Here is a 17,394-nt window from a genome sequence, read left to right as displayed (position 1 = left end):
CTGCGATTAAAAAATAAATTAAACTCTTATCCGAATATTCCTTGGTCCGGAGAGAAAAAAAATGCATGGTTAATCATCAGATTCGAACCCTCGATCTAGCACATCACATGCAAAAACTTTGTCTACCTGCTGTGGATCGCATTATGATAGAAGTTGTAATTGTATGGTATATAAGCAAACAATATTTTCTCGCAAAAATAAGGAAGTATAATTTTATCAGCATTTATGGACATTCTTGCCCATTTTTGCGGAGTTAAATTATGTGCAATGTGTGATATAAATCTTGAAATGAGAATCATCTAGCCAATAGGAAGGACTCGTGGTCATACCTGCGAGTATTTTTTTATTAAAGCCATTCAATTAATATTTAGAACGCATTGAATGTAACAAATGATTATAGCTTTCCTAAATTTTCTCTTGATTTGCCCAATTCAAAGGGAAATTCCTGTAATATATTATCATGCTGACTTTTCTTTGGAAATAGGTGGCAGCATTTGTTCGATCACGTGATCAACGCTGTCTTCCGTGAGAGAAGTGCAACTGGGACTTGTTCGTCGCCGAAAGCCAAGCAGGTAAGTCCATATATTTATTATCTCTTGCTCCGAATACGTTTAAACTTTTTCTCGCTCTGTGTTTTTCCAATTCACTGGAAATGAGTGGTTCTTTTATTGTAGCACAGTGTTGTCATTAATTCTCGAGTTAAAAGAAATTGTGTGGTCATCGTGAAACTTTAAAGAGACCACGTGGTTTTAGTGAATGAATTCCGGGGATTTGAAGAGTTTTTCATTTTTGCACGACTTGTTTTTATTATTGTCTCGAAGTCCCCTATTGTGGGTCTGTGAGAAAATTGTTACAACAGCAACATTTAGTTTTCACCTGTATCCGTATCTGACTCATCCTTCGCCGTGGCACACAGAGCGACACTTTTATTTTTTCATGCTTTCCTTGTTCACCTCTTGCATTGTAGATATTTAATTATTTCTACGAGGCGCTTAAATACTTCCATCTCATTGTGACGCGTTTAATTGCCCCTGGTACTTCGACCTCATCGTGTCAAAGTTGTTTTCCTATGCGTCGGATGGTTAACAGTTAATTCCAGCGTAAGATATATGCGTTTATCTACTTCCATCGAATGGACAAGATCCTTCTTATAATTGCTGCCGGTGCTGTAAATTGCAGACCCTTGGGCGTGAGCATAGCCTACAGCCTTGGTATATTCTCGGTACTGTTTATCCTCGGCTTAACGTGCCAGCTAACTTGAGACAGTGGGTTTGTTCGGAAAAATCAAGTATTCCCGATTGTGATTTCCTGTGAAAGATAATTTTATATTCCAGTTATTTAATCTTTTTTCCCTGTAAAGCTACTTGCAGTGGCAAATCGCAGTTTGTGACCTTTTTTTAAAATTAGATGAGGTCGCTATCTAATGTAGTGTCAGATTTTTTCCCCGGAGATAAATGGTAGTGAAGATTTCTTGGGATTCACGCCGGGTGTAAGGCCCTCCATGTATCCTTCAGACGTTTCGATGTGCAACTCTCCCATCCTTCTTGGTGATCCAGGAATCCAATCTGTCCGCAATTCGATTCAAGAGTCCTTGAGGACGATAGGAGTGTTTCATTTTAAGACGTCGGAAGGTAATGTGGAGGAACGTATCCGGTGAGACCCGAGAAATCTTGTCACTATCTCCTGTACCGCGTTTGTATCAAGTAATCCTGTCTTGTGCATAGTCATGTTGTTCATTGCTGTTGACATTCTTGCAAGTGATTTCTTCTCTTATTCATCCTGTTCGAACACATGAACCAGTAGCGGATACAGAGAAAACTCAAGGGGAGGGGAGCCGCAAAAGATATCTTGCCTTACCTTTACTTATATCGTAATAAAAAATAATCAAATCACATGCAGAGCTTCAGAAATTTTTTATTAAAGCAATTATACACATATTCAAGACAATACTGCTTATAGTATAAAAAAAGCTACAATTGTGGTTCAGCTATGTTTGGCATTCGGGTGGCCCCGCAAAGGGGGGGCGCGCGCCCCCGGCGCCCCATCTGTATCCACCACTGATATGAACCGTAACTCAAATAAAGCCCGAGATTTTGAAAAGCGAATGGTATCTTAAGTTTTTTCGTAATGTTTTAACTGGGAAGAAATGGGCCGAATGGGGAAAATTTGTCTTTTGTCGTAACTAATGTTTCCACAGTGTATTTAGTAGAATTTTTAGGCGTAGAATTACGATCATGCACTTAGTTTCTTAAAAAAACGGGGGTAACTGAATGTTCATTTCTTTACAGGCTTTCGGCGGCGAACCCGATTAATTTTTCAGGCTAGATGCTGTATTTGCTTCGGTCAAAATAGGCTACTGCTGCTGGACGAGCTGTGGTCATGGCTTTCACATTCCCGATTTCCATCGCTGGGGCAGCTTTGGTCTCGCTTGGGAATCCGCGTTGCTGTCGCTGGATCAGCCCATAGATTTCCATACACCAATGGGAATCGTTACGTTACGACGTAACGCGTCGTCTTTTATCTTTGGTAATGCGTTGATTATTTTTCTTTGGATGTCATTGTTACGAATTTTTGCTTTTTCATCCAAGTATGTGGTAATAAGCGTGGTATGTTTTGAGGGTAATATTTTCATCGATTATGGTTGAATAAGTATTCTCTGCTGGATGACGGAATTTTCCACTTGATGGCAAGCAGTCATCGTCCACGAGTGGGTCCTCCAGCGTTTTCCTGGCTTCATATTTGAGCGTAAAGAGTGCGGCTTAGAACTTCAAGGATTACTTATGGTATGGTAAAGGTAATTCGGTCGTGGGAAAGTTTAAAAAATTGAAAGAGCCATTGGTGTTTTGATTTGTTTATAGTTCTTACGTTTAAGTGGTTGTTTTTCCGGCATTTGGTTTTGTTGCGGAGTTTTTCAGGTATTTATGAGATTGGGTATATCATCTGTGAGATTTGGTATTGGGAATTGATCGAGATACTTTAGTGTTAGTTTATTCCTATAATCATTCGCACGAGAGTTGAGAATGGCAGTTTTATATTTATTATTTTGGCGATGATTTTAGCTTATTTGCCCCTTCCTCGAAAAATTATTTCACAGTAAGCGGTAGGCAAAACAGTGCTCGTAAAGAGTTAGTGAGAATACCATATTGCCTGTTCACTATGGTTAGAATATGAATAAAGTTTCGTTATTCTGAGAATAGGTAATATACCCTATAAAATTTGTCTTGCTTAAATTTTTCTCGTAAATATGATGTACAGGGATATTTTTCTGAAATCAACCCCTAGCAATTTTGTATCACACAGTGATTTACAGATGCGAGGTGCTATTAGCTTGTGGGAACTCCTCACAAATTGTCTATTTCAAAAAGAAGGCCATGCTCGTCATAGTGTTAGTGCCATGTTTTCACGTGCTTACAGTTTACCTTTAGTTAGTACAGTTAGCAGCTTTAAAATTTTGAAAAGTTAAAAGTTTAGTTTTTGCTGATACTAGTTGGTTATTTATTAGGCTAATTATTCCCGAACTACAAGAAACACACACTGGAATAAACACTTGAAATTTTTCACGTTTTAAAATTTCCACTGGAAAATTACAAGTGTTTATTTCGACATGGAAACATTTCAATCCACGCTTGGATCTTCTGATTCCATCAGCAGACACAAAATTTTTAGTGTACATCTGTAGAGAGTAGACTAGTGTTGAGACATGGCCCTGAGTATTTAGGAATTACTTCATCTTAATCTCCGAATTTAGTCGCCCAACATTTCTCGTAAGTTCTGAGCAACGAATTTAAAGAAATACCTTTTTCCTTAAATTTCATTTTCAGGGGTCTTCAAGATAGTCTGTAGTAACCGGTAGTGTCAATCCGCACGTTGCTAATAAAAACAATTTTCTATTTTTTATAGGAAAGTAGACTACGGTAAAATTTTCTAGTATAGGTTTTCAATTTGCATTAGATAAGTAATACCATAGTTTTTTATAATGGTAGAATTAAAAATTATAGGCACTTAACTTGTATTTTTAAATAGCAGTAGCATTAATATCACTAATCGCATGGTAGAGTAGTGCATGCCCCTCTCAAATCCTACCTGCTGCCTCAACGTGGCGAGAGGGTGTAACAGCAATTCAGTCAGGGTGTTACGCATATTCACCCAAGTTCCTGAATTGTTGGCTAATGCAGGGGGTGTCACTATTTTTGGATTGCAGGGTACAGGTGAAATGCTATCAAAAGCACTTGTTCTTGGGAAAGTACCTCGCAGTCACCATGGATACTTCCGGGTTCCTGATTATGATCTCGGTGGGGCAGGTTTGAGACTGTCATGGTGATTATTTTTTTTGTCGTAGATTTTTCTGGAAACTTATTGTGAAAATTTCGTTCTCTATAAATCGAAGTTAATGATTTTATAATCTCATTTTGCTTTCTTCCTGGAGGGAAAGAGTTTTTTTTATTGCCGGATGTTGCCAGCAATAATCAGGTTGACTGGATTTTATTAGTACTCTCCTCCCATATTGGAAATATGTAGTCAAATTATTGAAATAACCTTCATAAGGTTGGACACCTCAATGTCACTTTGTTTCTATAACTGGAGTTTTATTTGAGAGCTCCTCAGCCAATTTACTTTTAAGGTATCTATGAGTAAAGACAAAGTAGTTGTAAGTTCCACTTTTTTCATAATGTTCATTAGATATAATTAACGAATACCTATATCGTTTCAGGTCACCTTGGATTCCAGCGGGGTCTCAAGTCTCAAAGTTCTATGGAGCGAGAAGAGAAAATCACTTGAATTCCAATTTTGTATTGTTCAAATATTTGTTGTAATATGAATGTGAATAAAGTTGTTGTATTGACTTTAGAATTTTCCTGATTTTTTAAAAATTCACTTTAGTCTTTTCGGTGACTTAAGTAGCCTCCCTCAATCTTCATTCTCAAGTTAAAATTGTACGCAAGACATTTTCTATGCGTGGGAGTTCCTTATTATAGAAAATAAAATATTTACGCTCAGGTTTTCCAATACCCTGAATCTAACATTTGATAAATAAATTGAGATACGGTGCTTTGTGTGGGAAGCTGTATAGTGGACAAATTATCCGGAAAATACACTGAAGATGCAAGTTTGCAATGACACACGGCAACATTGCCGTAACCATTAACTTCTTGAATTTCTCGTCTTTCAAAGTAGCAATGTAAAGGCTAATTCAAATATGGTATTACATAATAATTATTATATTTACTTCAAATTAGTCTCAGAATTAAAAGTAAAATAATTCGACAAATAAATTACATGTTAAAGTTATACAAAATGCTGGTCTTAATATTTAATGGTATTTCCATTGTTGATTTTTTAAAGGCAGCGGTTAGGGCCAGTTATGGCTGCAAAAATCCACAACAGGATAACGCATGCCTTCCAGTATTCCTTACTTTTTTAAACGTTGAATTCTCAATGCTCATTACTTCCGCACTTGCATAAGGAATTGGTGATTGTTTTTGTAACAAATGCTTGTTTAATTAGTATTTTAAGAGAATATTTGATTCTTTTATAAATATCAGTTGATTATTTGGCAATAATATTGATTAATTAAAAGTTATTTATGTGAATCGAATCAATTCGAATAAAACACCGTATTTAAATAATCTTATTAAATGCAGTACAATCTTTTCAGAGGTAAAGCGGGTTCTCATGCAGTGCTAATGTAGTGAGAGAAAGTAAAATACTTAGTTTCTATGGATATGAAGTGTTGCTAGTGCACATTGGGTTAACGAGGAACAATTTTCCATAAAAACCTTGCATCTCATTATTACGAATGAAAATTTGTATCATAAGGAAATATGCATTCGCTCCCCGTCGTAATTGACCTCGGTAGTTACGAACTCCAGCTTACGCAAGCAAATTTTCCACACACATTCAAGGAAGGCCCCACCCCCTTTTTAAATGACTAAATAGACAATTCAGCCTGTTCTTTGTTTAGGGTGATAGAGGCTCCTCCCCACAAGTCGTAGTCCTTCCTGTCCATCTGCTTGTACCTTATGCTTTCTTTCATTTCCAATTTTTCATTTACAAAAAAAAATATCATTGGATACCCTTATTAAATATTACTAAACATAAGCTTGCATTGATCCTGCGTCCTCCCCCAAAAGATATTATCTATTGTTGCTACTGCGTTCAATGATATCAAATCAAATCGGATGGCGGATTACGGACGTCAATTTTTCGTTTCGGTCGTTGCGGAGTATTACTGAAAACAATCTACTCCAAATCAAATAATGGCGATCAAACTTTTATTTGCTGAAAAAGAAACGAATACCAAAATGTAAGGATTGCACAAAGAGAATATTTTAAGTACATTCATTTTCCGCTAGTACTGTCCTATAAAAGTAACATTTTCAAGTGAAAACAAAAGTTAGCGTTACAGGTATTTCGATTACTTTTGCACTGTTTCTGGCCAACACCGAAAAAAGTTATGGAAAAGGAAAGAGATTGATGTGAGACAGATATTAATGGAAGGAAAAGCTGCCATCCTCAAAAATAGCTAAACTATACCGGTTAATAATTAAATAATTAATACTGTATTTGCTTTTAATCTCTTGACCGCACTGTTGATGAGGAAACTATTTCAGTGGCATCGTTCCAATATATTTTAAAACAAAATCTTCAACAATAAAACCTGTAATGTTCAATATATAATTCAGTTTATAGATACTATTCGTTTTATCCATTTATACTCTTCTAAGACCACTGCTGCTGATCAAATAGCTGCAACTCTCATACTTTAAACTTTGCGGTCCGAGTCGAAAGACCGCATGACAACCGTCTTGGTCGCGACGCCAGCGCCACCTTTTCCGAAACGGATAGACGAATAGACGAACTTATTAATCATGAATTTGTTTCAAGCAAGTTGATGGATGCCAGAAATCATCAAAATTATTTAGGTAGCAACTTACATCATCGAAAATTACGGTTAATTAAACGAATGTTCCTTTCACTGCGTTTTAATTTATTATTTAATTTTATACCTAAGAACAGCCCTAAAATTTACCACATACATTGCTCATTTACTTATAGTTTAAAAACACTTATTAACGGGCGTCGTAAAAGTTTCCCATCGCTTATTTTTAATAATCTCCCATCGTATAGGCAATAGATGGCAGCATCTGTTTTATCACGTGACGCCATGCTCACTTTGCTCGTGGAGAATCTACCTCGTTTCCGCCCAGTTCGCCTTCAGGAGTCGAAGAGGTAAGCTCTAGCATTTAGTCTGTGGTGTGATTGTCCGTTGTGCCGATAGCGGAGCGCTCTTATTGGCTATCGGATGCCTTACTTCGATAAGATGTACGTTTAAGTGAGCGTTAACTATTTTTTAAGGGGGTATTTATGTTAAAAATCAGTTGCTGTCATTCAATTTTGCTCGTGTTAATTCGATGTGTGTAATAATGTGTGTTCTTATTGAATGGGGCATCGGTTTTTAGTGCAATAAATTTGAAGGGAAGATTCCACTCTAGTAGGGAATAGCAAGATTTTGGTGCGTGAAATCCTTATTTTCTTCACTATGTTCATTTTCTTAGTGGAATGACTTTCTGAAACAGTTTCGGCATTGGTTAAGAGTTTTGGAGCATAGTTTTTGAGCGCAAGGAATGGTGTTAAATTGTGTAAGATATATATTTGGACCATCTCTTGAAAACTCCAGCGTCTGTAGCGTGAACTTCATTTTAACATTTACCTTTATCTGACCTACAAAAATGTTAAATTTCAGTATATATATTGTAGTAAAATTTTTAAATCGGAGAAACTCGAATGTAGAAAAGGGTCTTCTTCTTAAACCTTGAAATGTTAGTCGATAGCACAAGATAATTTACACGAAGAACGCGTCACGAAGACAGTTGTCATCTTTAGAGCTCAACCGTGGCAGTCCACGCTTTGTACTCGTAGAATTACATGCATAAATTTCACGTAATTGTTGTCGGGTGGTGACGGCATTTGATAGTCCGGGCATGAGACGTATGTAGCATAATGGAGTTATGATCCTTAGATTCTTAAACGGTAGGTCGTGGGATCACATCCATGACAGGATGTTTAGCTACGTTCGGGGGTTCGCTTTCGAAACTTCACTGCTTTTAGCTGAAGATTCAGCAGACTTATCAAAGGAAATTAATAGAAGGCATCGAATAAATCCTTATCTCGCTTAGGTTTACCTATTGCAGGCATGTGTGTTATTACTGTGGAAAAATTCTTCATTTAAATGCTTTAAATTCCCTCATAAAATGGCGAGTTACCGCAATTTAAGCTGCTAGAGTTAACCCAATTCGATCCTTGAAGACAGTTACTCTGCTCTAAAAGTAAACTTGGGTTATAGCTCGTACTGTCTGGAGGTCGTATTGGTGTAAATGGATAAAACTGATAGTATCTACGAATTGAATGTCTGCGGGCTTACAGGTTTTTATTGTTGAATATTAAAAAAAATATATTGGGACGATGCCACTTAGTTTCCCAATCAATGATGTGGTTTGGAGATTGAAAGTAAATACGCTTTTAACAATTAAATTATTACCGAGCATAATGTAAGTTATCTATTTTTTTGGATGGCAGCTTTGTGGTAAAATATAATGTCGCTGGAGGTGTTGCACCCATGGGTGAAATTAAAAACGTGCTTGAAATATTTTGCTGCGGCATTGGGAGGATAGACGCTGAGGAGGAATCGGCGTAACTGGCGGGAAGCTGAAAAGCATTTCGGATAGACCACGGCAGGGGAGAGCATTAGGCGGATAACCTTTGCAATATTTTTTCTGTAGTTTTCCGCCTCTGCCTTGATTCATAGATTTTTGCCCGATTGCGAACCTGACTTAAAGACAGTTCTACACGGGGTACATCATTGCGCAATCTGACGTATTTACGAAGGCTCAATAAAAAAAGCGTCTTGTAAAGCGGTGAACTTATGAGAGAATGCGTATGTGATAACCGGCAAAATAGCCCCCGTTCTATTTCAGAGCTCGCAATTTAAACTATTTTTTTCAGTGCCAACTTGCTCATTGACGTGCCCCTAATGGCCTTAAGAAATTGTTAGGTTTCATTAATTTAGTTTAATCGCTAGAAAAAGCATTTTTTTGGTTCCCGTAGCAAGCTATGTAATATTATTTTTTTAATGCTGCCATAGTTATACCGTTAGCTTGAGGGTTTTTCCCCATTTATCCATTTCTTTCACGTCAGATTTGTATTTAAGATTTCTTATGACTAGTTTTAATTCTGTACCGGGACTAAAGATTAGACAACTGATTTCCCAATCTTTTCCTTTCAGGTTCCTGACGGCGATCTGGCTCTTTCATTACCCTCTTCCTTTTCCAAATATTTATCTATTATCTTTATTTACCATCACATTGATTCCAGAACACATGTTTTTTTTGTATTGTGAATTTAAATATGTATATATGGTATCACATGACCTACAGTAGAGGAACTTATATTTTTATATTGGGGCTGTCATATATGCATACATAACATTGAATTACTTCCTCCTTATGAATTAAAGAGTGTCGCGGCTGAGAGTACAATCGGTGTAGGGAAATCTCACGTCATTGACGTGGGATTTTGCTTTTTGCTCGTAAAATCTAGCTTCGCGGTTTTTTTTACAGGTTACGTGTAGTCGGTAGAGATAATTTGAGCAAAGAAATTGTCTTCATCTTATGATCCTGAAGTGCCCATGTATTATGTTATGCGATATTCCGAGTGAAGTGTATTTTTGTATATGCATGTTGCGATGTAATTTTTTCAGTTTCCCGGAGTTTGTGTATTCGTAATGATTATTTTTGATGTTCTGCGATAATTTTAGCGTTAGGTTGAGGGTGCGTATTCCCTTGTGAGAATTTTTTTTTCAGGTCAACAGTGTATATAGGATGTCTTAGCTAGGAGAGTGCTGCTAGTGAGTTTCGTATGGACATATGCGTAGTTTCGCGTGGATTTCGGTCTCTTTCAGGTGCACGAGTAGTGAGAAGCGATATTTCAGACATGGTCACGCAAGAGATCGCGTTAATATGAGAGTGAAAGAAAAAACAACCACCCTTAAAAGTGAGTTTGTTTGTTCTTTCACTCCTTTTTTTTATTTTCGGTTAGGTTGCGATAGAAGTGTTTAGAAATTTTAGGATGTATCTCTTTCAGCAATCTTCTTGATAGTTGTAGTTTGTTAGCGTGTGAATGAGTGAATGAGTCATTAATCGATATGAATGGTATTTTGGTTAACAAGTAGTTAGGCGGATTGACACAATTGGGTAGTATTGCACCTAATAACTATTTAGCTAGTTACTAATCGCATGGTAGTGTAGTGCATGCCCCTCTCAAATCCTACCTGCAGCCTCAACGCGGCGAGAGGGTGTAACAGCGTTTTAAGTCCAAAGTTAAATAAACCATTGAGGACCTAAATTGCTGGCTAATGCAGGGGGTCAATCAAAAAATCGAAATGGCACATGATAAAAGGTAAGTCATATTATTTTTGTAAACATTAAACCGTCAAGTAACTTACATGTGGACAGAGATAGAATCTGTTGGTAGTGTTCAAGCTGGCTGTCTGGCAAAAATTTTATTGGGAAAGCCTCAGAAGTTTGTACTTCTTACTAAAGTTTTTTTTTTTTGAAGTAATGAACTTGAAAGTATTTTTATTCTCGAGAATGTATGATTTTTTTCCTCTAAACATCTTTGCATGTTATCTTTTCCAATCGCTTCTCTTAGATGTTTTCCTAATCACCATCGGGCAGGATTTGTTTGAAAGAGTAGAAAATTTTGTTCTTGACAACTTACCCGAGGAAATAAACTAACCGCGTAAACATGGTATTGAAATTTAAAATTGAAATGGCTTTAATAAACGATTAGCGGAAACTAACCTTAAATTTTGGAAGAATACCCTAATGTTTATTTTATGGTAAATATTGTCTGATTGAAGTTATTAAAGAATCTTTCTAGTGAACATTTAGTTAACCACGGATGTTACTCAGCTTGAAGATTCTGGTGTACAGCTCGAGAGGGCCAATCCAATTATGGCACGTGATGGATCGCTTCTGAATGTATTGACTTAGTTTCTTGAAAGATTAAGTACTCCCAGTAGAACTAATTCAATTCCAGGGCATCACTTTGGGAACAAATCTTGATAAGCAGGTGATTCCAGAGGTTAGAAAAGACTAAAAGGAGTCGTAATGCTGTTGAATTGCTAATTGAATGTACATTGGTGGGCACATACCTTCCTCTTGATCGTTATTTTTTGTGACTGGCTACTTGCAAAAAGTTTTGGAAAATCTATAGATTTTCATGATAAGAGTAGAGCTGTTATAAATTCTAGAAAATAAAACCTGAATATATAGAGGTGAAATCAGGTTTGAGATATTAGTACATGTTGACAACTATACTTGATATATCCTGCCTTTTCAGGATGAAAGCTTAAGTTTTGAGTTATCAGTCACAAAAAAGATAAGTCTTAAATTTACGTAATTATTTTTCATCAATTTGTGTTTTTTCTAACCTATGTCTTGGCGCAGAATTGGTTTTCTAAGCTGCATGTGAAATTCGGAGATCTCTTAAAAATGTGCTCAAATTCACCGTGAATGTTTAATTCCTATTGATCATTAACTTCCTAAACATGTGATTTTCTTACTTTTTTAAGTTAAAATATTTTATTTTGCTAATACTTGAGCAAATAAGTAGTTAGAGCCAAATTAAAGTAACTTCAAACGGACCACTGAAAATAGAAAATATAATTAAGAAGGATTGGTATTACATGTTTTTTTAATACTTGAATGCTGCATAGTGGTTAAGAATTACTTGCTAATTGTTAATATTAGTTCTTATTTTATTTTTAAGCTGATACAGCCGTACAGTTGAAGGTGTTGAATTCACTGCTACTCCATGCTGCTGAACATGGGATCAACGACCAAAGCACCAGCCACAATTCTCCAGAAGCTTTGCCTACTCAACGAAATGGTTATTGCTGTCGAACACTACCGTGGAAGACGAGGAGCTCGTTGCAGCCTGCATTTGCATAAAGTTCGTTTTTACTGTGTAAACCTATCACTGCGGCCCAAGAAGAGATTGGGAGTAGGATCTCTTTCATTTTGAGAACTCTTGTTTTTCCATACTCGGTTTGTAATTTGATAATAAAATTGCTTCCACAAAATTTTGAGCTGTGTTACTTTCTGCCCGATGTATTGTTATCTGGTACTGCAGAGGTATTAAGATAGCTGATGAAAAGCCTGTCAACAGGTTGGAGTTTTAATTTATTTGTAGACTGACTAATATATAATTCGTTGCCGAGACGTTTCAATCTAGTGTGAAATTTGAAATTTAGTGTCTCAAATGACAAATCCTTAAATGTTATTTCTTAATGAGGATCAAATGCTATTTCATTTCAAACAAAATTAGAGGGGAAGAATAACTTAAATTAACCTAGGTAAACAACGACCACAGTTCATCCGGTTAATAGAAGGTTGGTTTCAACCCAAATGAATGTCTGATTCAACCCAAATGATTTTGTTTTAGCTCTGAATTACTTGAAATGTGAGAACGCTTAAATTATTTTCCTTGAATTACAGTGTGGTGCTTGATCTCAAGGTAATTTCAGATGAAAATTATGATTTTAAAATTGTATATGAGCCTAGATGTCAAGTAGAGTAAACAGAATTACGTACGTACGCATGAACCGAAAGATAATGAGTTCGTATTATCGCTACATAACCCCCAAACAAAAGCAATCGGCATAGGAAAGATGCTTGTATGAAATAAAAAGTTCTCTCAAAGGTAGAAAATGGTACTTCGACCGTAGTCAACCAGAAGAAAAGGCTGACAAAATTATTTCTATGCGTACGACCAAATTTCTTTCACATTTCTATTATCTATCACAAATAATGCACTAGTCGTTTTTCGTGACGTATTTTGTTTGAAACTTAGGCGATTAGCTTAAAATTTTCAGGTCTTTAAAATGTTACATTTCTACCAGATAACTCGTGCGAAAATTTCCCACTTTAACCCTTACAGGGCATACGTATGATAAGGAAACGGCGTAATTCGGTTTTTAGTAGAGAAGGTGCATCATACAGTACTTTATTTATACTTGTTTTCTTGCAAAAATATGCAAAACATATGAATACAGACAAGATAGTTTGGTACCAGTAGGAGCATTCATTAGGTCTGTTACTAATTAATGGCACGCAATTAACCCTTTCTAACCCAGAACTGATTCTGGGAGAAATCAAATTTGAAAATTTTACACTCAATGATGATTATCGTGGCAGTTTAATATTTCGCCATAAAAATTTTCACTAAAAAGTAGTAGGTAGTTTAGATATCTCCTAAATAGAGCTCAGAAACTACATTGGGTTATAAAGGGTTAATAAACCTCTTTAAAGACAATATTAGACGTAACAATGTTGTTTTATGTTCTTTATACTCCTTATATTTTATTTGTAATATTCATGCCTGCTTAAGTTACGTTTCTTTGGTTTAGTTATGAATTTAAGAGTTTTTAAACTTTTTTCTTTAAGTTTGGAATAAAAAATGCTTGAAGTCGATATACCTCGAGCGAGCAAACAAAATGGAAAAACCGAACATTTTAAGTTTATTTCGGGTTGTAAGTGAAAATAATGGTTTTTTTAGTGAAATTTTAGATTTAGATTGTATTTTTTGCCGGAAGCGGCTGATTCAAAGTTTAAAATGTTACCTCATTCATCACTTTAGGTGCAGTATTAACTGAGCATATACGGAATGGCAGAAAAAGACCATTCCGTAATAATACATTTCTCTAGATGAGACTGGCAAATTAAGATTTAATTGTACTCCACTCTCTACATTTTAATGTGATTACGCTAGAAATAAAAAAAACGTGACACCAAAGGCCTGATTGATTGGTTGATAGGGAGTGCCAAATCCACTTATTAGTGTTCTGCACATGTTGAAATTCTTAACCATTCTACCGTATTCCCTACGTTCTTTCATCCATGAGTGCTCCTTAAGTGACCAGCTGTTTTTAGACATACTGAAAAAAATCTTGCAACACTATATTGCGGAGGATTTCAATAGATTTAGCAACCTTAGATATAGTACACATAGATGGACGATTCGGGTGTATAATATTTGCTACAATCGCAGGGAGCAAATATGCTTCTCAACAGAAAAAAAAGTTGCAGAATCGAGCCCCTTAAGTCAGAGGCGGATCCAGGGTATGGACAGGGGCGGGGAGCTGAGCGAGGGGTAACCTCCCAGCAATACTTGCGGTACGATCAAAATTACTATTCCATCGTGTGTAAATTGGATACCCAAGGCCCTCTCTGGATCTGCCACTGGATTGTAGCATACCAAAAGCGTGTAAAATAGGTTCTAAGTTTAGAGCTACTTTGTATTTCAATTCGTTAAAGTAGGTAAATATATCGGGAAATACGACTAAATGCTTCTGTACAAAGTGACAACCTCAAAAAATTTCGATTTTATCTATTTTGTGTTTCGATTCAATGTGGGGGGGGGGGGCAACTATGGCCCCCCTAAGTCCCCCAACATACATCCGCCAATGCCTCAAATTTGCCCTTCATCATTTTCACCATCAAAATTCCCCCAATAAAATTAATTTAACGAATTGTACCCCATCTGACCTTCTTAATAAAACAAATTCAATACTATCCTCGTGAATTCACTGCAATAAACGACCATTGACATTCTACATCTGCATTAAAATACTATCCTGCACTATTCACGCTATTCCTAGCCAGGTGATAACTAAAAATTTCTAATTTCGTCGTGTAAAGCCGTGAATTGATAGAATACATGAATGCGAAATGGCAAAACAGCCCCTGTTCTAATTTCGTTCGTAAACTCGCGCAAGTGCACACAAGATAGAGAAATAATGTAGTGCTGAATTCTGTAATTGCATTCCCCCAGTAAAAAAGTATTTTGAAAGACCGCGAATGTCCGCCGACGACCATATCGTGGTCGTGACCTCAGCGTCACATTTATTGTTAATATTTGTTGAATTTGTATGCAACATCAAATCCTACAACTTAACTGAAGCTATTGGATGTAAAAATTAATCCGAACATTGTTTTGCTCAAAAGAAAATTATTCGTATTAAGATAAAAGACCCATTCAATAAATTTCAATGAGTCACTTTTTGATCACTGCCCAGAATAAAACTAATATTGACCAAGTTATTTTGTTTAATACGTTATATTTTACCATGATTACTCTCACACATTGCATATCTACAGTTCAATTAAAATTAATTTTTACTGAGAACTATGATATCGACGACAGATGGCAGCAGTGTTTTGATCACTTGACACCAAGTCCACTTCTCTGTCGACGGGAATCTACATTTATCAAACTTATATTAACCAAATTATTTTGTTAATATTTTATATTTACCAATTTAATTTCACACATTAAAAGCAAGTCAATTTACATTTATTTTAACTAAGAGCTATCATATTGACATCAGATGGCAGCAGTTTTTGATCACGTGACCGCAAGCTCTTCTTCGTACACGGGGACCTACCTTGCTTCGTTCCATTTCGCGGCCAGGAGGCATTGAGGTAAGTCACGAACTTTAATAATCTTTCGTAGTTGTGGCCACATGCGTTTCTCAATTTCACTTAATGTTTCCAAGTTGTCATTTGTTGTGTGTATAGGAAATTAACCTCTCTCTCGAATATTTTTATTAAATCTATAGACGTCTTGTACTTGTGCGCGAGGAATTCCTAATTATATCGTAAGGAACGGTTGGGCTTTTTACCGAGTATAGTGAAAGATAATTCGTATAGGGAACAACTAGGAATTATTCTAAAAGTGTAGTTCGTAATGCGCTGCGCCTCCTTTTCCATATCTTTGGTAGAACACATCGCATCCTTCGGTAGCGGTCACGTCTTACAAAGCTCATCCCTTCTAGTAACTTTGTAAAATTTCACTTTTCTCTTTTACAAGTAATATTGTAAGGTTTACATTGCAATTCAATGGACAGGGTGTAAAGAAATAGGTTTCTGACCTGAAGGTCGTGCGTTGGCCTCCCGGATGTTATTTAAATTTGCAGTTTTTTTGTGTAAGAAATATCGACTGACAAAGATACTCCTAAAAGTACTTACACATGGCAATATGTTGGATCACTTTTACCTGTTCGCTTTAAAACTAATTCGGACTATCAGTTAATGGAGTACGTATGTCATAGGGTGAAAACTGGCGTCATTAAATGTCCAACTAGTGAAGAAGTAAAATCCTTAATTTTATCGGTCATGTTAAGTGTATTTATTAGTTAAAACATAATTACTTTGGGGAGAGGAGTGGTGTGCACAGGGTAGCAAAAACATGTTGTGGAGAAGGAGGGGAGGTCATTACCACTGTTGCCCAAACTAGCGGCCCACCTAAAACCGCTCCTTGTTGTCAAATTAGTAATTGTTTTTATGCGCTGGCTCAACCAAATAATTTATTTTCCCTACCTTTCTTTCCAGGTTCCTGGTGGCGATCTGGCTCTTTTTCCTACAATCTTCTATTTTCCATAATTAGTTCTATCCTTATATCTTTACTAACAACCATCACAACAAACATAAGTGTCTGAACTTGAATTTTGAATGGGTATTGAGTGAATTATTTATGCTCCAGAAGTGAAATTTATGTACATTTGGGGAGTATCTACATTGAAACACCTGGATTGATCAACCTGCATTGGACCACTGCATTATCTACGTTGGAACCACCTTTACTATAAATATGAGCTTCAATAACGCGCATAAGAGTACTATCGGTGTAGGATGATGATCTCATATGATTGCTGTGGGATTAAAATTGCCGCCTGTAAAATAGAGCTTGGGGTTTTTAAACTAGTAGTTGGTAGAGATATTGAGTGATACAATTATCTTATCCCTCCTGTGATTCTGAAATGCGGATATTCAATTTTGGGTGATATTTTTGCGTATATTATGTGATTTTTTTCAGGTTCCAGGAGCAACATTATCGATTATATTGATTGTTGCCATGCACGCCGTAATGTTCGGGAGCTTTTTTTAAGTATCAGATTGTATAGTTTCAATGTTTTTCTCTTTCGAGAATACAGAGTTAATGTTAGGATTTCTTAGCTAGGCGAGTGGTGCGAGTATGAGTTTCGTAAATGCATGAAACCGTAGGTTTACGTGAATTTCGTTTTTTTTTCAGGCGCACGTGTAGAGAGAAATGCTATGGGAGACATGGTTACCTTAGAAAATGCGTTTAATGGCTAGTGAAAGAACAAACTATCGCTCAAGAGCAAATGTTTATTCCTTCACTGCTATATTTTTCGGATAGGCTGCGATAGAAGTGTTTAGAAATTTTAGGATGTATTTTTTTCAGCAATCTTCTGGATAGCTTTATTTTAGTGGCATAACATAGTATATTTAGAAACTAATCTGAGTGAATGGC

The 17,394-nt window shown here is 36.3% G+C and overlaps 3 long non-coding RNA genes across 4 annotated transcripts; all 3 read left to right on the top strand.

Annotated features, from left to right (window-relative positions):
* Positions 1-528: 528 nt before the first annotated feature.
* On the top strand, positions 529-4,840 carry LOC124163646. Of its 2 annotated transcripts, none has more exons than XR_006865816.1 (3): positions 529-572; positions 2,289-4,317; positions 4,712-4,840. It is a non-coding gene; the product is annotated as an uncharacterized LOC124163646 (long non-coding RNA). The 2 variants fall into 2 exon arrangements; XR_006865815.1 differs by having other exon boundaries at positions 2,289-4,621.
* Positions 4,841-10,321: 5,481 nt separating this feature from the next.
* Positions 10,322-11,899, top strand: LOC124163892. The gene is made up of 2 exons (XR_006865866.1): positions 10,322-10,455; positions 11,830-11,899. It is a non-coding gene; the product is annotated as an uncharacterized LOC124163892 (long non-coding RNA).
* A 3,558-nt stretch (positions 11,900-15,457) lies between these two features.
* On the top strand, positions 15,458-16,801 carry LOC124163939. The gene is made up of 2 exons (XR_006865883.1): positions 15,458-15,542; positions 16,452-16,801. It is a non-coding gene; the product is annotated as an uncharacterized LOC124163939 (long non-coding RNA).
* The last annotated feature ends 593 nt before the right edge of the window (positions 16,802-17,394 follow it).

The sequence above is a fragment of the Ischnura elegans genome, chromosome 8, assembly GCF_921293095.1.
Source record: "Ischnura elegans chromosome 8, ioIscEleg1.1, whole genome shotgun sequence".
Taxonomy (NCBI): domain Eukaryota; kingdom Metazoa; phylum Arthropoda; class Insecta; order Odonata; family Coenagrionidae; genus Ischnura; species Ischnura elegans.
Note: the sequence above shows the minus strand (reverse complement) of the source record. Positions and strands in the feature narration are given on the sequence as shown.